We start from the raw sequence: 21671 nt of genomic DNA, 5'->3' as shown, positions 1-21671 counted from the left end.
CTCTGCTTCGAGGCCCAGGGAGTTTGCTAAGTAAAAAAAAAAAAAAAAGTGCAGGACTGAGAAGGAGGGTGGGGGAGGGAAGCCCCAGTGGTGGAGCTTGTGAAGTTTCAGATTTCAGAGCTGGCTGCAGACCTGGGCAAAGTTCACTGCTCCCTCTTCACGACAGGCTACATACTTTTCAAGTTCCCACTTGCTTCTTAGAGAGGGAAAAATGTGGCCTGGGAGTTCAGGTTGCTAAGGACGAAGGAGCGGAGACAATTTAACCATGCATTCCTTTCCTGAAAGATAGGCTGCCGTCGTGGTTGTTGTTTTTTCTCTGTAAATACCAGAAAGTCTTGATCCTCTCCACTCTAAGCAAATACTCCGGGCTGCAAACTTTGAAGCCATATTTCTTCTAACTGTGGGAAAACAGTTACTTCACTCCTTGGCGTTTTGCTGCCTAAGCCTTGACAAAACGGGATAGTATTCTACCATGTTCTACCATCTTCTTATTAGACACAGGATTCCTTTTTCTCTTGCTAATGATGGGTGGTTATAATACACATGACTACTGGATAATAAAAGAAAGCTCTCGTTGTTCCTACTTCTTTTTTTCCCCCTTTTCTTTTAATCCTCATGATATATATGTCTCCTGAAGGGTGTTTTGAAGAGGGTGAAGGAAATAGACAGGCCTTAGAAAAGAAAAACAGTTATCTAATTACTGTCTCTTCTAGACCCTTCTGTGACCCTGCATTGAAAGCTCCAGTGGACATTCATGACCTTAGGACGTGCACGCCTGTACGTTTATGCCTTCAACTTGTTTGTGCAATAGAACTGTTGAGTCTCCTCAAAAATAAAGAGGATTTTCAGATTTAAAAAAAATGAAACAAGAGGCATTAGTATTTGGGTCTTACACAATAAGGTGAAATAATTTTCCAAATTTATAGATAGAATATTTTGTATATAAATCTAGATCAGTTGAGCATCTAGTCCATATCAGCATATCCCTTTATATCATACTTTAAAAAGCACTTTTGTATGGAGAAAGTACACTTGTGCTCAAAGCAGTACTTATTAAACACAAAATTTAGAAAGTTGGTTATGAGCTCATGCTCTTTACTCAAAATGCCATTGTTTCTATGCAACCTGGGAACTCCCATTTTGGGGTCAAACTAGAAAATGGTGAAGAGTCAGTTCAGATTTGGTCCTTCAAAAAGCACATGGGACATTTGAAGTCTATAAAGTGATGAGTTGTAAAGTGGTTCCCTTACTGGGTTCCTTCGCATGGTTTCCCCCTCCACCTTAACTTCCTGGGAACTGCTGAGGCCTGCCACCACCCATGTGCCCCCCCCCCCACTTCCTCACTTGCCAACACTTGGTTTTCCTTGTATCTTGTCATTTTAGCTTTGTTCGGCTTGCATCTTGCCTCCTGACACCACTTCCATATGTCCCTTGTGATAAACACTCATCCACCATCAGCTCGTGTCTCCCTCCATGTTGCGTCATGCCAAAGCTCTTTCTGGTATCCTACGCTCACACAAACATCCAAGCATTGAAATATTTACATCAATACTGGAGGTCTTCACTCTCTCTCACCACCAGGGCTTTTGAATATAGAAAGCCTGAAACCAGTATTGTTTGAGATTCCTACAGGAAAACAAAGATATCCCAAACGTGATTTCACAAATAGGCGTGGTCTGGCTATCTGATGTTTATTTACATGGTCTGAGAGTGTGTGTCATAACAGTAATATCCCAGCTATTGTATTTGTCCATATGGGAATAGTGCTGAACCACTGCAGTTAGAGCATGAAGGCAGGACTCGTGGTCACCTGGCCCGTCGGACTTCCTTCGCAACACACCCCACATCAGATCCTGCCTCGAGACAAGGACTGGTAAAAAGAGCTCTAGACTGGAAGCATGAGGTTTTATGCCGTCTGTCCCCTTGTCCCCTCATCTGAAAGATGGAAATGATGCTATAAGAGGCCTCCCAGGTCTTCTCTGCTGTTTGGTGACTCTTGTTGCGTTTGCTGCTCCCAGGCATTGGTGCTGCGGTTCCAGCCAGATAACAGAAGGGAAGGTCACATGATCAAAATGGAAATAAAGATGAACAGGCCTGGGGAATGGATGACAGAATAAGCCAGCACAGTAATATAATATACCTGTCATAATGGAGGATTCGGAGAAATGAGAAATGGAGAGCTCCCGGTGTGGACTCTTGACTGGTCTCTTCTCGAGGCTTGGCATGAATTATAATGAGCTTAAAATGGCCATGACATTAGTCACATGACATCTGGATACAATCGCAAACCATTCCTTGGGTCAATTGTGGCCTAATAAGTGACTACAACCCATAGGGATAGTGATAACCATGGTTAGTGCATTTAACTGCACGTATTTCCCTTTACAAAGCAAAAATCACCAGGCATGTCATGTGCTCATGGAGAGACAAAAAGTTAAAGTGGAATCAAAAGCAGGCAGGGCCTGCATAGGGCCCTGTCGTTAATAACGTACCCAAGACAACAGGACAAGACCAAATAGAAACTCTTACCTTATTGCATGAGCCATGCTAATATTCATGGCTAGAAGCATGGTGCTGTTTCTTCTCAAGTTTCAACAACAGTGAGTCTCAGGACTGAAGCACCGGACAGTAACTTAAGGAGAATGAAAGTCACGAGTGAGAGGAAGCATCTAAGTCCATCTATTATTCCAGCCCATGGAAAGCAGAGACCTTTTCAGTAAAATACACATACAGTTCCAGTTTTTATGTAAAGTGTCTTCTTGCCCACAGTTCCTTAAAGGTTTGATCCCCATTTTATAATGCTACTGGGAAGGGTGGTGCCTTTAGGAGGTTGGGCCCGACAGAAAAGAAGCCAGGTCATGGAAAGTATGCCTTGGAATGGGATCCTGGGACTCCCAACTCACTGGTGTGCTCCAAATCCTTCTTACCCTCATCCTGCTCTCCAATGATTAGTCTTTCTCTCCTTCCTGGCCACCAATACATAAGCAGCTTCCTCCACCACATAGCCCTACCGTGATATCCTTCCTCACTGGAGATTATGTGTTGACCCCTCTGAGTCAAGATACATTTCCCTCAGAAGTTAATATCCTCAATTATTTTGTGACAACAGCAGACAACTGACCAACACACGTCTCCATGGCCTCTCAGGGACGAGACCAAGACCGTAATGATGATGAGAGCTGACAAAGATGTCATCGCCTGCTCTCAGGATTTTCTATATAGTCACGTACTGAATTTTGAGGATACCTCTAGATATCTGGTTCTATTGTTTTGGGATGAATTCCTGCACACACAGTGGTACTAACTAATCTGCCCGCGTTCATAGAGTAGACTGAGAGTAGCGGGGGAGGTGAGCTACACAGAGCAGGTGTGGAAACGGCCTTTAACCCTTGTGCTACTAAGGGAAGAGGAAATACAACTAATAATTCCATCGGAATTGCTCTAATGGCTAGAAGGAACTCCAGGATTTTAGTAGAAGCTGCTTCCTTGAATCTTCATATATTGCCCACTAGGCTTAAAGAGAAGAATTATTACCTTCGGGAAGGACAGTTAGTGGAGATATTTACCTCCAAGGCTTATGACGTGAGTTCAGACCCCAGTTACGAGGAGATAACCGACTCCAGCAAGCTGTCCCCAGACTGCCACATGCTTGCTATAGCAGTAGTGTGCCCTCTACTACACATAAATAAATACATAATATATACTTATATATGTGTGTGTAATAAAATTAATAATGATCACCCCTCTTCTGTTTGATAGCCCAATATACATAAAGTATTAGCAAATACAGCTTATCTCTTCATGTGAGTGGTGTGATTAGAATGAATTTCAAACTTCCAAATGGCTGGGAAAAAAAAACAAAAGAAAATACTATGTGACACTTAAAAATATGAAACTCAAGTATGAGCATCCACGAATAAAGTTTTGTTGAAATGTAATCGGACTTCATTTGCATAGTGCTTGTGGCTTGCATTCACTTAACTTCCGGAAGAATTAAGTAATCACAACACAGAATATATGGCCAGTGAAACGTAGAATATTTACCCTCTGGTACACTGTAGAAAATGTTTGCTGACACGTGCTTTAAGCAGTTGTAGGTAATTCTTACTCATCTTCCTTGCTAAAATGTTGTGTGTGTGTGTGTGTGTGTGTGTGTGTGTGTGTGTGTGTGTGTACAGCTATGTGTGTCTGGTAGTTGACAGTGCATGTATGTGCAAGTGTGTGGAAGCCAGAGCTTAAGGCCAGTGTTGTCCTCAATTGCCACCAACCTTGTTTTTTTTTTTTTTTTTTTGAATCAGTGTCTCTCACTAGTTTGGCCAAGCTTGCTGTTAGTAAGCTCTAGCAATCTACATGCCTCCTCTGCCCCAATGCTGAGATGACAAGTGTACACCAGCCATCACCACGTCCAGCTTTTTTTAAACCTGAGTTCTGGAAATTGAACTCGGGTCCTCTTACACTCATGGTAAGCATTTTACCAACTGAGCCATCTATCCATCCCTACAAAGTTCTTTTTATGGTAAAATTTTTTAAGGCATCGAGCATTTTATCATCATTGGAGTGCTCGCTCAGAATTTCCTAGTATTTCTTTTGTATCATACATACTCTATGCCTCTTAAAATGGTGGTAATTCTCAGCAGCATTATGTCTATGATAAAGCCTTACATGGGCTGTTTTTATGTTGTACTTCTAAAATTATAAAATTTCAAAACAGATAAATGAATCTATGACAAGAAAAAAAACAACAAAATTATAATAATTCAGGAAAAAATGGAACAAGGATTGTCTATGATGGGTTTCAGGGGATTCCCTGGGTTGATAGAAACATTCTAGATCCTGAAAGCTGCTTGAGTTCCTCAGTTGTATGCATTTGGCAAAAATCAGTCCAGAATGTATACCTCAGACCATCAAAATGACTCAGTTGATAATATTTGCTGCCAAAGCAGGAAACAAGTTGAGTTTGATCTTCACCCTGCACATGGTTGAAGGAGAGAATCTACCCTGCAAAGTTGTCCTTTGACCTCCACATGTGTGCAATGGGGTACACACTCAGTGTTTGTGCACACAGATGCACAAACACTGGATATGTAAATATAATGCAAGCACTAATAATAAAACTCAAAACAGACACTTACAGCTTATACATTGTACTATTGTCTTCAGGAGAAGAAACTTTGTAAATAAATGCTCTACTCTAATGAGTGATCGGCATAGGAATGTTTTGGAGGTTATCATTCCATCAAGCCTATTCTGAAACGCACCTGGAAGTCCAGATCATTGGAAGGCCTGAGGCTGAGTCAGATGGCAGAGTTTGAGAAGGAGCAAAAAGAGAAATGTTCATTATAGGAAGGGAGTGGTGAACACAAATGTTTACCATCTAAATTCTTAATAACAACTCCGGTGCTTAAATTGTGTCAAGATAAAACTTTTGTGCACATTAGTGGGAACAAGCTAATGAGGTCTATGTCAAAACTTACTAAATCACAGACATTAAATATGCACAGTTTATGTATGCCAGTCATGCCTCAATAAAAATATGTTTTAAAAGGTGAAACCAGGGCTAGAAAGATGGCTCCACAGTTAAAAGCATTGGTTGCTCTCCCAGGGGATCCAGGTTCAATTCCTAGCACCCACATGGTGGCTCACAACCATCTATAACTCCAGTCCCAAGATATCCAACACCCTCTTCCAGCCTTCAAAGGCACTGCATAAACATAATACACAGACATACATGTGGGCAAAATAAAATAAAATAAATAAATTTATTTTAAAAATAAAATAAAAAGCTAACTAGCCGGGCGGTAGTGGCGCACGTCTTTAATCCCAGCACTCGGGAGGCAGAGGCAGGCGGATCTCTGTGAGTTCAAGGCCAGCCTGGTCTCCAAAGCAAGTTCCAGGAAAGGCGCAAAGCTACACAAAGAAACCCTGTCTCGAAAAATCAAAAAAAAAAAAAAAAAAAAGCAGTCTATTTGATAGGAGCTGAGTACCTGGCCTTTTAAACTTCACCTGCAGTTGCTGCGTGTTACCAAGACTTTCATTTGCGCACAGAATACTTAACACTGTGGTAAACATTACTGTGGACTGTGTAACACATGACCAACATTTGAACACAACCCTTGAGGTATACAATGTAATCGTCAGATTAGCTGTTTCTTTAGAGGGTCTTTGCTGTCGACAATCTGCAGGCTGACACTTGCTTTCATGAAACACCAATGTTAGCAGTCATAACATAACTAGGCTTCAACCCAATTGGGAGGTCAAGCCACTAAAAGCCTTTGCCTTCTGAATGGAGGTTGAAAATCAAGAAAGCAGGCAGAAAAATAAATCCTGAGATCTGCCAAAAGGGCTGTGAAAGCATCAGGGTACCAAGCTTATCCACTTGCTCATTGCCAAAACCAACATGTAAAATCCTATGACACTTAATCAGTTGAATCCCAACAAGCCAGGATCTCCAGTTCATACACTGTGGGAGGAGGTGTCACTGTAGACAGAGTGAGAAAATCAAGAATCAAAGGAATCAGTAGCCATGACTCCAATCCACCAAAACTAGATAATTTGAGCAAATGAAATGTGAGACCAAAACATATTGGGTCTACCTATATCTAAATGCCACTGTCATGGTTTATACCCATGAGTTCCCCAAAGGCCAGAGATGATTGGTGGCCAATCTGGTGCTGCAGGGAAGTGATAGAATCTTCAGAAGGTTGGGCCCCATAGAGGGATGGAGGTTTCCCCTTGAGGGGGATGTTGAGACTGGATGCTTTCATCGAAAACACACCCATTTCCTGGCCTCTATGATGTGAACAGTTTCCTGCAATCACACAACCTCCTAGACTTATCCGTGAGGTGCACAGGGTATAGAGATCATGGATTGAAAACTGGAAGACACTGAGACAAAACAACCATTCCTCCTACTAGGAGAATTTTGCCACAAATGGAAAGCTGACTTACTCAGTGACCATTTTATAAACCGTGGTACTAAAGCCATAGTTTTATGAGATAGTACATTACGGTTCCTAAAGCCATAGGACTTGTCATCAGATATATGCAGGAGCTAGTTGCCTTAGATCTAATATGGCAACATTTACGTTGTGATTTTAGCAAGTTATAAAGAGAATACAAGCTTTTTTCTTTTTTCTGCTCTAAGTTTTGATTTGTTTTGCTTTGCTTTGACTAACCGTATAAAGAATGTTTTCTCTTCCCATCATAATGCGATCCTTCAATTGGCCCGAATCTTCTGGTCCGGGGAGTGGCTCTGGTTTTTCCCACACCCTTCTCCATGCAGATGTTTCCTGCCCCGAGCTTTATATTCTTTTTGTTTTGTACAAATTCTCAGGACAACTTCCTAACCATCCACATGCTGCTCTTCCTCCGTTTCCCTCCCCATCTCTTGCCCCATGCCTTTCCTTTTCTGTGGTTCGCTAACTCACTTTGCCTGGACTGGGCTCTGAAATCTTTCCCCTGTTCACTCCTGATGCCACGGTCTCCACAGCTTTTGTTTGCTTGGTTTTTGTTTTTTTTTTTTTTTTTTAATTTTATAATTAATTTAATTTTACATATCAGCCACAGATTCCCCTGTCCTCCACCCCTCTTGCGCCCCCCCAATCCACTGCCCATTCCCATCTCCTCCAGGTTTTTTTGTTTGTTTTGTTTTTTGAGACAGGGTTTCTCTGTGTAGCCCCAGCTGTCCTGAAACTCACTCTGTAGACCAGGCTGGCCTTGAACTCAGAGGTCCTCCTGCCTCTGTCTCCCGAGTGCTGGGATTAGAGGCCTGTGCCACCACTGCCCGGCTTCAGCTTTCATGACTCCCATTTCCCCCTGCCTTGTTTTCTTCCTGTCTCTGGTATCAGATCTCATGCTGAGCTAAGGTGACATTAGCTGAGCATGCCCATTCTGTCTTCATCCACGCAGTCCCTGTCACATTATCTACACTGTGCATTTGCCCTGTGCTTCCCCGCTGGCCTGCATGAGGAAAAAGACACCCCTTCCTGGCCAACCTCTGAGTGTGGGGCAGTGGTAGTCATGGCCCCACCTTCTCACCACTGCCTTCCAAGCCAATGCACCGGTCTTCAGTTTTGAGCTCAGACTTTCTGCACTTGGCTCGGGCGCTTCTTTTCTCTGGCCTTCAGCTTCCCCCAACTTTAAAACGACCATGCCGCTCTCAGCCGACACGGGTCCCGGGGACAGCTGGGCTAACCAGTGCTGCCATGTCTGAACAAGCTCTTCTCTACCTTGAGAACGGGACGGTCTCATTCGTTTCACTTCCAAGCTTTGAAAACGATTGCGCTCCTTGGAGTCGAGCTACAATTTCTTTGATTGGCTCAATTTCTCCAGGTTCTAACAGGCGCTTGCTTGGGCGCCACACCACCACCACCCCCAACTAAGATCACTGCTTCGATCAAAAAAAAAAACAACCATGGCCAGTCAATACGGAGACCGCTGTTAAAGTGGTTTAGATAAATAAAGTCCAACTGCAGCCAAGGCTTCCAAGCCCAGACTCCTTGTCATTTCCTAGGTTAAGACATTGGGAAGGTGCCATTGTGTGTCTGCTGCTGTCACTGCAGCGCCAGTGCGGCCAGGTGCCCCTTGAACCCCAAGCAAAATCGCAGGGGAAAAGTTCAGGCTTTGAAGCTTCCCAAGGGCCTGCCCGGCCCCCGCTGCTGCTGTCTGTGCGGGCTCCTCCCACCTCCTCCAGATTCCTCCCTGGCATGTTCTCCCTGTCTTCCTGATTACAGAGTATGTCAGTGTGGCAGGATAATTTACTGATATATTAATTTGGGTTTTTCTTCTTTTTTTTTTTTTTTTTAATCTCAGTGTTTGCCGGCTCTGGGCTACAAAGGAAGCCAGGTCTCTCTGTGCCCTGCCTCAGGGGAGGTTTGTTTGAAGAGGCCAAAGCCAAGACACCTGGCTTTTGTTTCCCCAAAGCTCAGACTCCCCGAGGGAGCTCAGGCCAGCAGCTGAAAAGGAACTGACGGGAGGAGGCCTTGAGAGCCAGGTGACAGGGACGGGAGCAGCGGGGAGAGAGAGGTTTCCGAGGATGACAAGGGAGGTGGGATGATGGCTATAGGATCAGGCCACCAGCGGGGACACCTGGGAAAGTGTCAGTGCCTCAAAGAAGATGGGCTTTGCTGAGTTAAACCCACCGGCCCCCAGGCCCAGGCCTCCAGACCCAGCCACAGCAGAGCTACAGCGCTCGGGATGCCCACACAGACAGAAAGGGCAGAAAGGAGCGGACACAGACACGGAGTCCAACCGGGAACCTGAACAGTGACATCTGCTACCCACCAAGCCTGGTTCCAGGATCCAAAGGACAGGAAGAGGCACTCCTCGGGACAACCCTGAATTCCCGTGGACATTGGGAGGGAAACTGAGACACACAGTGTGGACGTGAGAGTCAGACAGAATACCGACTAAGCTGTCAACATACTGTAACACGTTCGTTCGGAGTGACATGCAATGTCCTCCCCCAAACTAACAGTACCCACTCTTTTTTTGGGGGGCGGTGGTTTCGAGACAGGGTTTCTCTGTGTAGCTTTGCGCCTTTCCTGGAACTCACTCTGTAGACCAGGCTGGCCTCGAACTCACAGAGATCCACCTGCCTCTGCCTCCCGAGTGCTGGGATTAAAGGCGTGCGCCACCACCGCCCGGCAGTACCCACTCTTGACGTGGGTGCTGTGAAACTGCCACAGGGCCTGGGGTCTTGTGTAGGTCACCAGCCCTGTACCTGCTGCTTCCAGTGAATTGACGATGGGGATGGCCTTCCGCCAAGGAAGCAGCCGTGGACATGTGCAGAGCAAACCACCCAGGAGAGATGGCCTGAGACTCCAGGGTCTTTTTGCAATGTGCTGACTTCCCTTTCATACCTTGTTTTTTGTTTTTTGTTTTTGGTTGGTTGGTTGGGTTTATTTATTTTATTTTATTTTATTTTATTTTATTTTATTTTATTTTATTTTATTTTATTTTATTTTATTTTTGAGACAGGGTTTCTCTGTGTGGACCTGGCTATCCTGGAACTCGCTCTGTAGACCAGGCTGGCCTGGAACTCACAGAGATCCGCCTGCCTCTGCCTTCCCTTTCATACCCCGTTAGCACTGCCTGCCCTTCTTTGTTCAGTCATGCTTTTTCCATCAGTAAAATTGCAATCCATTAAGCACCTACCACAAGAGTCCAGCATTGAATGATGTTAGGAGCACTGTTTCTAGCTACTGGGTGTCTGACATTGCTGAGAACTAAAGCTACCCTTCTCCAATAGCCACAGTCTAGTGGGTGGGAGACAGATCAAAGGGCTTTCAGTGCAATGGAAGAAGTGATATGCATCGTCCCATGTCCTGGGACCTTACTCATACTGCATGAACAAGGAGAGGTTCCTGCAGAAGTTAATGGCCTGAACCTTTGCAAACAACAGTGACCTCTACCTCATGGTGGGATGAAATAGTGACCCCCTTCTGTCCCCTTCCCACCCTTAAGAATGGCTGCGGGGTCCAAGCACACCCTGATCATGACTCCAGCAGTGAATCCGAGAGCACAGAGCAGTGAATAACTTGTATCACCGTGGGCCTCACACCCAACCTACTGAGAAGCCAAGAGTGCTCAGGGCAGCCAGTCATCCCACAACCCAAATTTCCAGCCTTGGCTGGAGTGAGAGGTGTAAAGGGAATTTTCCATGTGTTGATTAAGTTCATTGGCCATGCGACACAGAAAGGAAATGTAAACGTAGGATCCTGGTTGGCCAAGTTCAAAGGCCTCTGGGTGTGATTCCCAGGTAGAGATCTGCAAGTTATTAAAAGCGTGGACCCAATTTCCAAAATACAGAAGTTGTGAAGAAACACCGGCCTGCCATGTCAGGGGTCAGAACACACAGCCACAGGAAAGAGATCCTCACTTCCCAACACTGAACATCCCTGCTCAATGAAAAAGAGGGGACTCTGACCCTTCCTCTTCCCTGGCTCCAACCTCCCCCGCAAGAGATGCTCAGATTTTTCACAGAAATGCTGTGCCATTTGGCTCTGTTCCCACCTAGGTGGAGGAGCCTCAACCTGAGCTGGCAACACCAGCCTTTATTTTCAACCACTTTTTAATTCATGCCACACTAAACTTACCATAGGTCCTCAACTCTTGAGCTTCCTGGAAAAGTGCGTTTTTCCACAAGCACAAAGATTGAGTCCCCTTGTCTAGTCCAAGACACAAGAGGCTCAAGAATCGACCTGCATCAGAACAACCCACATCGACTCCATGTGTTTATTTATTACTGAATTCACTGGTAAAGACAAGCTGAGTTATCATTTCTCTAAGAAAACCTGAGAGGCATTTGTGTTCATGAAGCACAGACACTGGGCAAGCCTAGAGAAAGCGTTTTATGCACACTGCCCAGCAAATCCCCTCACCGCGGCAGCTACCTAGGCTGAGTGAACAGACCAGGCAGAAGACAGCAGCCTTCTAGAAAGCTTACGCCCCGCCCCTAGGCCCAGCCCACTTGCCAACCCTCAAAGATTACAAATACAATCATTTGTGACAGATTGCTCCCTGTCTTCCACCTTAAATTCTCTATGATAAATTCAACACGAACTGACAGTCACAGCGAGTGTTCCCAGCTCTCTCTAAAAAAACTAATTTTACTGAAGTTAGGACTCAATGAACGAGAAAATATGAATGTACACCTAGGGCATATCTCTAAACTTTAATCTCCATGAAAGCCATAACGGTTATTTATGGTCAGGAGGATATTAATATTTTAAAAGATTTCACTAAAAAGCGCTCTGAGACTTTGAAATTGTATTGTTACACAAAGATAATAACATTTCGGTGGATCTTTCTCTGTGCTGCTATGTTAATGGGGCAAGGAGAAGGAAGCTCACTGCTTCAGATACCCCAGTGGTAGCCAGAGGAAACTATGCTTTAAAAAAATAGGAAGGAAAGAAGGTAGGAAGGGAAGGAGGGAGGGAGGGAGGGAGGGAGGGAGGGAGGGAGGGAGGGAGGGAGGGAGGGAGGGAGGGAACGAAAAAGAATCATAATGGGCTGCTATTATCTATTTAAATTAGCAAGTGCTATTAAGGAAGAGTCACCAATACACAGGCTCCAAGGACAGTAAAATTAAGGTTGCCATTTGCTTCTTGGCTACTCTGGGATTTAGTCACTCCAACAGCACGGAAACATGGGGTGAAAAGGGGCTTGTTCGTGTCCTGGTTAACGAGGACCGACTAGGTACCAAGAGGTAACTCCTGCTGGCTCTCCTGACTGGGCAAGCATTGAAGAGAGACGTATTTGAAAAAGGAAAGCTGGGTTCTACTCTGACGATAAGGTCAGGATTCTTTCCTTGTTTTTCAGCCGCCTGAGCCCGTGAACTAAAAGAGTGTTCTTTTCTTGCTGGTGTAGGTACCATTGCTCCACGCCCCATCTCAGAACCCTTGCACAATGGCTCATTCCTGTAATCCCAGTATCGAAGAGTTGGAGGCAGGGGGATTAGGAATTAGAGGCTAGCCCAAGATACCACATGAGACCTCGTCTCAAAACAAACAAAACAACACACACACACACACACACACACACACACACACACACACACACACACACACACACACACACATCTCTAGCTCATTCCCAGCAGGAGAATGCCATTTATGAGTCGTCCGAAAACAGGAGCGATTCTCCCCCAGTGCACATGCGTAAAGGTTATATTTGTGTTGTTTGATACCATTCTACTTTCTTACGGTGTCGTTCCAGGTACTAAATAGATAGGAAGAAAACATTTAACAAATGACAGAAGGGGAGGGGGGTGTGACATTTACAACCAGGGCTAGGTAGGCCATTGCAAAGGTCATCAATGAGTAAACAGGTATTAATGGTTAGCCGATAACTGGCTCATAAGCCACTCACATTAATAATTAACAGCAGCAACAGCCGCACTTTCAAGCACACTTGGGCAACTGCGAGCCTCAGGAACAGGCCCAGAAAAAATGCAGATGACGTGCTTTCTGGTTGTCAGAGGCTGGGACACTCGCTTTTGCATTTATCACGTTGATACCAAAACCCATTTTTAAGACGATCGAGTTAAAAAGCACAAAGAAAAGTGGGTTGCTAGAGCTGACCATTTCTTCAGTGCATAGTACTTAATCCAACATTTAAGAACCACCTTGTTTTCCTTCCATAGGGATGTGTAAAAATCACTCAGAACTTTATCACTACCGTACACACTCTGAAACTCTGAAAATAGAAGCTTCCGTCTCACATGTAAACTTCTAAGTTAAATGTAACTTCTAAGACTGGCATCTCTAGTTCCCTGCTCTGATGTAGCCCAAGGTGGCCTTGAACTCCTGATCCTTTAGCCTATGCCTCTCTGGAGCTGAGATCAGGGTATACATCCCTATCCCTGGCCACTCCGGGGTGTTTGACAGGGGAAAGTGAAGTCCAGAACTCTGGGCGTGAGAGCAAAGGTTCCAGAAGGCAGGAAAGCAGGCGACTAGGACATGTCTCCTAAGGGTGTAAAGGAAACGGGGAACAGAGATGCCGGAGTCCCCACAGAGTGCTGCACTGTGAGCCCAGGCCTGAGACCTGCGCCAGTGTTGAAGGACACTGATGTTCTGTGGACTCTCTAACCGCCGGACTTCTACACGTTCTTACTTCATGGAAACCTGCTAAAGCTGAACAACAGGCATCTTCTGCAGGCCACCTGAGGCCAACTTAAATCTCCTGTTCGCTTTTTTTTTTTTTTTTGAAAAGTGAGTGAATGCACAAATGAAGAAATGAAGTTCCCAAATGGTGGCCAAGAAAAAGCAGGGTGGAAAAAATCTTTAACCATGATTATAGTTTTCTCTCCTCCTCCTCTCCCAGCTCTTTTCCCTCCTCCCCCTCCTCCTCTTGCCATCCTCCCCCCTCCCCACTTACCTTCTTTGAGACTTGTCTTGCTGTATAATCCAGGCTGGCCTGAACCTCACAGCTGTCTTCCTGTCTTAACATCTCAAGTGCTGGAGTTACAGGAATAAGCCACCGAGCCCAGCTTTCTCGTCTTCTTTTTTTAATGTACAACTGTAATAGACTGTAAGAATATTATAAAAACCAAAATGAACAAACTAAGTCAATACATATAATAAGGAAACACATTATCAGCAGAGACCTACAATCCCTCAGCACCATGTGAGTAAAATTCACACTGTGGTATTTTTAACATGGGACTTACAGATGAATGACCAGCACTGCTTTCACATACAATGGGGAGAAACCAGTTGTTTCAATAAACGTATAGCTTAACTATCGAGCCCACAGGAGATACCGTGATGTACCCAACCCGAAAATCAAATTATTTAAGGTTGGTTATACTAATAAAAGCCGCGAACCGTCTTGCTAAGGTGGACTGTAAAACCAAGCAGGCCAAAGGCACAAACGAGAGTGTTTGGAAGGGAGGAGATGAAAGAAGGCACAGGCCTGATTGCCTGGTTGCCAGGGGCACACGGAAGAAAACTAGGGGGATCTGAGCAAAGGAGGGGTGCTCAAGCAGTGTTTCTGAGCCTGCCACTGAAGGGCCAGCAAGGATCTAATGACTTCATAATCTGATTGCCCGCTACTTCACACCCGTAGCTTACCTTGTGAGTTTCTGTCATCATGGACCAGAGGTCCAATGAGAGGGGTTGTCCCATCTGTCTCACAGAGTCTTCTCTGCATCACTCTTGCTTTGGGCATGGGCATCTGTAAAGTTCAGCTGTCTCCACACAGCTCTTCTTCCAGAAAACCTCAACTGAGCCTTCTCCGATGGGTCAAGAGAACTCTCTTTTGTCATTCCCCAAGTGATTTGCTTCCTTCGTGCAGGCGAAGGATACTGTTTGCATCATTTGACCGCATGTGATAGTCCACTTTCTGTTGTTGTAACAGAACTCATGGGGCTGGGTAATTTATAAAGAGCATAGGTATATTTGGGAACAGAGTTTGGGATCCCGAAAAGCTCAAGGTCAGGAGGCCATGTCTGATAAGGACCCATGGTGCTTCACTGTACGGTGGAAAACAGAAGGACAAGGGGACATGGAAAGAAGGGAGGATACGGAGCCAAACTCCCATGACAGCTCAACACACTACTGCCATGGGACCACACCTCAGCATCAGCTTTGATGGGCAGGGACCAGATTTTCTCCAGGATGAGAGTGGTAGTGCCCACCTTTAATCCCCAGCACTCAGGAGGCAGAAGCGGGCAAATCTCTGTGAGTTTGAAGCCAGCCTGATCTACAAAGAGAGTTCTAGGCAAACCAAGACTGCATACTGAGACTATGTCTCAAACAAAACAAAAAACAAGCCAGGACAGGAAAGAAGAAAAAGAGAGCCTGCTGGCAGGCTATCATTTGCTCTGCTCTCTAAATAACTAGTTTTATTTATTTTACTGGGCATTTACTGTATAAGCCTATGAAGTAGCTCACATTGTCCTTTTTCATGCAAGGAATCTGGTATCACTGAGTTGGTTATCATGCAAAGGATACACAGTGCATTATGGGACGAGCCAGTACCCTTACCCAGAATTCCACACTACCTCCCTATGACAAGACCTCCACTCGAAAAGCTAAGTGTCTCCAGCGTCTGTGACAAGACAGCATCAATGGCTTTGATTTTAGCCCAATCCCTAGACCATAGGTGTGGATATACTGGGGTTCAAGGAGAAGGGCATGGTCAAATCCAGAGAAAGAGAGTAAAAAAGTGTGTGTGAGAAAATGGCAGGCTGTCGAAATAGCTCAGTGTTCAAGAGAGCCAAGATAAGGAATTGATGGAGGTGTTCATCAATAGATGGATAAAGTGTGATATAGATATGTGTGTGTCACATATGTATCATATATACCTCAAGTCTCTCTCTCTCTCTCTCTCTCTCTCTCTCTCTCTCTCTCTCTCTCTCTCTCTCTCACACACACACACACACACACACATTAGAGTACTATTCAGGCATTAAAATGTATAAGACATTGTCATTTGTGGCAGCGTGGATGGATCTGGAGAGTGTTGTTTGCAGTAGAATAGCAGGCACTGGAGGACAGGAACCACAAAAATGTCACCCCTGTGGAATCTTAGGGAGGCAGAGAGTAGAAGAGTAGTCACCACAGACTGGGAAGGAAGAAAGGGAGGTAGGGGTAGAGAGTTTGTTAGTGGGTACAAGGGTGCACCTGAAAAGGAGAAATGGCTTCTGGACTTCTGTAGCTTGATAGGATGACAGCTTTAATCAGCTTTCCATCATTAGAAAGAGATACCCAAGACAACTGACTTCTAACAAGGGGTGGCTTCTTTTGAACATTTGGATGATATTTTTGGAGGCCCCACCCTCTGAGCAAGCAAAACCACTGTTTTAAGGCCTCCAGTACGGAGGCCAGATGACCACAGTAAAAGAGCATGGCAGAACAAACTTCATGGCTAGAAGGCTAAAGAGAAAGAAGAAGTGGACATAGTCCTCCAGACCATTCAGCGGCATGCCCCCAAAGACCTAAGAAACCACCCATTCATCCTCACCTTCTAACACACAGTACCACTCTGGTACCAAACCTTTAACATGTGGACTTTAGGGGGCCAGTGAGCCGTGGCATTGTGAAAATAACAATTAATTGTGTATTTTAGAATAGCTAACAGAGAGGATTCTTAATGTTCCTGTACAAAGAAATGGCAAGTGCCCAGGAGGTTGATGTACAGTGAGCTAGTGACTACACATTCAATAGATAGACTGAAACACAACACTGTAACTCCTGATTGTCCACAACTATTTACCAATTGAAATTATTTTTTAAAAATTTTAAGTGGCTCCCATTTATCAACTTCACAAGTTAGTTATATCCCATCTGCAAATCTTCATTCTATTTACAAATATATCTTATGGTTCATAAATATCTGTGTATATGTGGTGTGTGTGTGTGTGTACAATGTATGTAAAGGCCAAAGGTTGAAATCATGTGTCTTCCTCAATCACTTTCTAGCTAATTGAGAGAGATGGGTCTCTCACCCAATCTAGAACATTCCAATTCAGCTAAAGCTAGATGGGCCAGAAAGTCCCAGGGATTTAGTCTCTCTCTTCCCAGTGTTTTGATTACAGCCATGCACCACAGCACCTATTTTATACTTGGGGATTCTAGGGGATGAAACACAGGTCTTAATGCCAGCACGACAAGCTCGCTACTCAAGCTCGCTACTCACTGAGCCATCTCCCTAGCTGCATAATTTGTTTCGATTATTTTTTTTCTGTGTAACATCTAAAATTTTACAAAACTTGCATGTAATTTCAGTTCACATGGAATTATATCTTACATAACTAAGCAAAGTTTTCTCTTCAGAAAACACAGATGACCTTTCTCTTAGGTAAGAGACCAAGACTGTCGACTGAATCCCTGACAGGAAAAGCAGTGTTAGACAAAGAAAATCCTCATAAACAATAATTAGAATAATAATTAAATGCCAGAAAAGGGCAAAGGCATGTGCTCTCTTAAAAACCTTAGGAGAGAATGAACGAGGATAAACCCGCTGTGAAAGCCTCTTGGGCTATCTTTAAAAGCTTTCCCAAATTTCCAATGGCTGTTATTAGCGGTTCTTAATGCATGAGGTCGTCATTTCAGAATAAATCTTTCAGTAATTCCAAACAAGGACTCTTCAGTAAATAGTTGAAATTAAGGGGAGAGTCCGAGTCATCTGGTTTCCATTAGGATGATAAAATAGTTCACTTGAAACCTTTTACAATACTCTTTGTTACAGGGAGGTGTCTGCACAGCTCACTCCATCACTGGCCATTTGACACAACATAAAAAGCTTCAAAAGCCATGTTAGGCCTCTTAATCAAAAACTAATTGTAATAGATACTGGGGAGTGTTAACACGGTGACCGCGAGGTTGTAGCAGTGGTGTGGAAGCGGCAGTGAACATTAAACACAACCCAGGGTGGATAGGGCTTATCTCAATTTCAGAGCTCAGCGCTAAGTACCGCCCGCCAGTATCTCCTGGCTCTTGCTTTGTGCCACTTTTGGAGTTAATTGCCCCGTAAGGCTCCATCTTCTTAATGAAATTTATAACACTGTCAAAGATCTTGGAAGACATGGCTACAGTTTAGGAGACTTTACAGAAAACAGAGATATAAACAGAGGGGAAAAGAAAACACATACTAGGAGCCTAATGCATGCCAGGCTGGACAGAGCTGGTGCAAGGCTCCCAGGCATGGAGGGGGGGGGGGAGCATCCTCAGCACGTTAACTCTTTCAAGCCTGGGATGAGATCCTCTTTGAGGAGTTCTAATGGAAGGCAGTAGCTGGTATTATAGGGCCAATGTTAGGGTTCACTGGTGAGATTTATAAGGCTGGAACTGCCAGCAAGCCAGGAGGCTGGACACACTTTGGTTCCTGCCCCTGTGTCAACAACACAGCCCATGCTCATCAATACTTCCAGGACCGATGATTGAATAAATAATCTTCGTACGTAGGATGGAGTTCTTCATAATTTTCAGGGTCTTTTAATGTTAGCTCCCTACAATCACTGCCTTGACAAAGCCAGGGTTTCATTAATCACCCACCTGGTCACAGATGGCCACTCCATAGCTCCCGTTCCAACCTTCTTCATGCTCACCACCCCTGAAAAAGGAGTGGATTAAAAAGTTAAAGAGTACAGGCAATTCGAGATGGTGGATTAAATCTTAAAACAGAAAAAGGAAGAAGTGGAGAAAAGGGGGAGACAGAAGGAGAAGACAGAAAAGGAGAAGAAAGGGGAGAATGCTGGTGAAATCTCATCAAGACTGGAGCTTAATTAACAGTCCTGCTCTTAATTGTACCTACTTTCTTAGTCTCATGATGTCATAAAAGGCTACCATGGAGGCAAGCTGGAAGAAAGTGTATTGAAAATTTCAGTGGCATTTTGCATTTTTTTCTGTAATTCTAATGCCATCCTAGCATTTAAAAAAAATGAAGATAACTGATTTGCTACGAGAAAGATAAGTATGTCATTGTGCCTAACTGGCACTCAGATTATCTAGGTCTCACCGGTGAGTCCATACAGTCGCATCAGTAAGCCCTGGGTCACAGCCAGAGACTCGGGCTCACAAAAGCAGCTTCTGAAGAACAAAACCTCAGACTAACATATATATACACTTGTACATGCATCTGCACATGTGTGTACCTACATACACATGACCACACATATGCCTGCACAACCACACACAAATGAAATCATTGCCACTGTTTTTCTTACTTATAGAAACACTAACATTAAAGCTAATTTTAAATGGTTTGATTTTTTTACAAAATAAATGATTATTTAAAAAATAGAAAAAGCTGAAGTGCACATGGAGCCTTGGTGTGGGAATCTAATGATGACTGTAGAATAGCCCAGTACTTCAGCTGTCATATCTTTCATGATTTCCAAGTGCAGGCTTCTGGCTTGGACATCTGCCCTGTGCTTCAACCCAAATACCTGCACTCCACACACATCATGCAAATCTCTGCTCTTGTTCTTTACTGCATTTTCTGCTGTTGGTGCATGTGACCAACTTCACCACTGTGCTTTCTAGTCCCAGGAGGAAAGGACTGTGCCCTTAGCTGTTCATCTGAAACCATCTGAGCCTAGATCCAAAGAAAGGAAAAGCTGCATATATTTTTATTGATCATGATGCCCAAGATGTTATTTTATAAATTGAAATGGTTGGACTACTTTAAAGTGCCAATGACTAATGCATGATGGAGAGTTTGGTTTCCCTTGGCATTGGAGAGATTAGGAAATTGGCACTACAGCACAGCCTAGGGTGTGTGGCTCTTGACAGCCTATCCAAAGGTAGCTCAGTACCCCATGTGTGTGCACTTCAGCTTACCTAAAATTGGAGGAGGAGGTAAAGGGCCAGCAATTTCCTTTTATGGTGTTATATAGTGAAGACAAATGGCTACACCTGCCTGCAAGGGCACCTGGGAAATATATTCCAGTGACAAGGTCTTCTAACCATCTAAAAAGGACAGGAAGAAATGGGTATTAGTGGTCAATTTTGAACCCAGCCAGTTATTATGTCTTAGAGAAATTAACCACTTAGAACCTGACACTGTGCCTGTAATCCCTATGTCAACTAGCAGTCCCTAGTTCAATACACATCACTAACCTACTTTCTGACTCTGTCGATTTTCCTGTTCTCCACGTTTCCTATAAATAGAGATGTATACTATGTCTTCTTAAGTGTCTAGCTTCTCTCACTAAGCGGATAACGTTTCAAGGTTCATCTATATATCATGCAAGTACCTCATTTCTTTTTATGACCCAATATGATCCAGTGCATGGATATATCATGCTTTGGTTACGTGATCACCAGTTGAACAGCACTTAGGTGACTTCCACTTTGGACAGCTTGAATAATATGGCTAACAAGACTTTTGAAGCTGTTATTGTGTACATAGGTTTTCAGTTCCCCTAGTCACACGCCTAAGTGTGATATTGCTGTGGCCTATGAAAACTCTGTGTTTTACATTTGGAAAAGCTGACACACTTTCTCCCAAAGTGTCTGTGGTGTTTCTTAATCCCACATCCACAGTGCATGGGGCTGTCAGTTTCTCCCCTCATCAAGTCTTGTTATTGTCTATCTGTTTCTGTTTTCACCATCTTAGTGAATATGTACAGTGGAATGCCTTTGTGGATTTACTTGCATTTTCCTAAAGATTACTGATACTGGACATCTTTTTACGTACTTATTGGTAACTTATACATTTTCTCCAGAGAAACGAATCTACTTAAATCCTAGTATACAAAGCTTCCCCTAGTATGTATGTGGTGGAGTAAGCATGTGTGTAAGTACATGTGCTCATATGTTGACCTCAAGTATTGTTACCCAGGCACCATTCACCTAGTTTTTTTTTTTAATTTTATTTATTTTATTCTACAATACCATTCAGTTCTACATATCAGCCATGGGTTCTCCTATTCTCCCCCCTCCCACCCCCTCCCCTTACCCCCAGTCCACCCCCCATTCCCACCTCCTCCAGGGCAAATCCCTCCCCCAAGGACTTCGATCAACCTGGTAGACTCAGTCCAGGCAGGTCCAGTCCCTTCCTCCCAGACTGAGCCAAGTGTCCCTGCATAAGCTCCAGGTTTCAAACAGCCAACTCATGCAATGAGCACAGGACTTGGTCCCACTGCCTAGTTGCCTCCCAAACTGATCAAGCCAATCAACTGTCTCACCTATTCAGAGGGCCTGATCCAGCTGGGGGCCCCGCAGCCTTTGGTTCATAGTTCATGTGTTTCCATTCATTTGGCTATTTTTTTTCAATAATTGAGTAAAACCGAAATTTATTATAAGCCACAGTCGTCCTAGGGACCTCCATGATATATATATAGCCTCCATGGTTCTATGGGTTGTGGTCTGATTGTTCTTTATTTTATATCTAGAATCCACTTATGAGTGAGTACATACCATGACTGTCTTTCTGGGTTTGGATTACCTCACTCAGGATGATTTTTTCTAGTTCCATCCATTTGCCTGCAAAATTCATGCTTTCATTGTTTTTCTCTGCTAAGTAGTACTCCATTGTGTATATGTACCACATTTTTTTCATCCATTCTTCCGTTGATGGGCATCTAGGTTGTTTCCAGGTTCTAGCTATTACAAATAGTGCTGCTATGAACATAGCTGAGCATGTATCTTTATGGTATGAATCAGTATTCCTTGGGTATATGCCCAAGAGTGGGATGGCTAGGTCTTGAGGTAGTTCGATTC

General features: G+C 44.1%; 1 long non-coding RNA gene across 1 annotated transcript; it reads right to left on the bottom strand.

Moving 5' to 3' along the window:
* Positions 1–1369: 1369 nt before the first annotated feature.
* On the bottom strand, positions 1370–20855 carry LOC121826114 (uncharacterized). The gene is made up of 4 exons (XR_006068428.2): positions 14574–20855; positions 13879–14029; positions 2530–2632; positions 1370–2094 (listed from the first exon to the last, which is right to left on the bottom strand). It is a non-coding gene; the product is annotated as an uncharacterized LOC121826114 (long non-coding RNA).
* Between the last annotated feature and the right edge of the window lie 816 nt (positions 20856–21671).

Source organism: Peromyscus maniculatus, chromosome 1 (assembly GCF_049852395.1).
Source record: "Peromyscus maniculatus bairdii isolate BWxNUB_F1_BW_parent chromosome 1, HU_Pman_BW_mat_3.1, whole genome shotgun sequence".
Taxonomy (NCBI): domain Eukaryota; kingdom Metazoa; phylum Chordata; class Mammalia; order Rodentia; family Cricetidae; genus Peromyscus; species Peromyscus maniculatus.
Note: the sequence above shows the minus strand (reverse complement) of the source record. Positions and strands in the feature narration are given on the sequence as shown.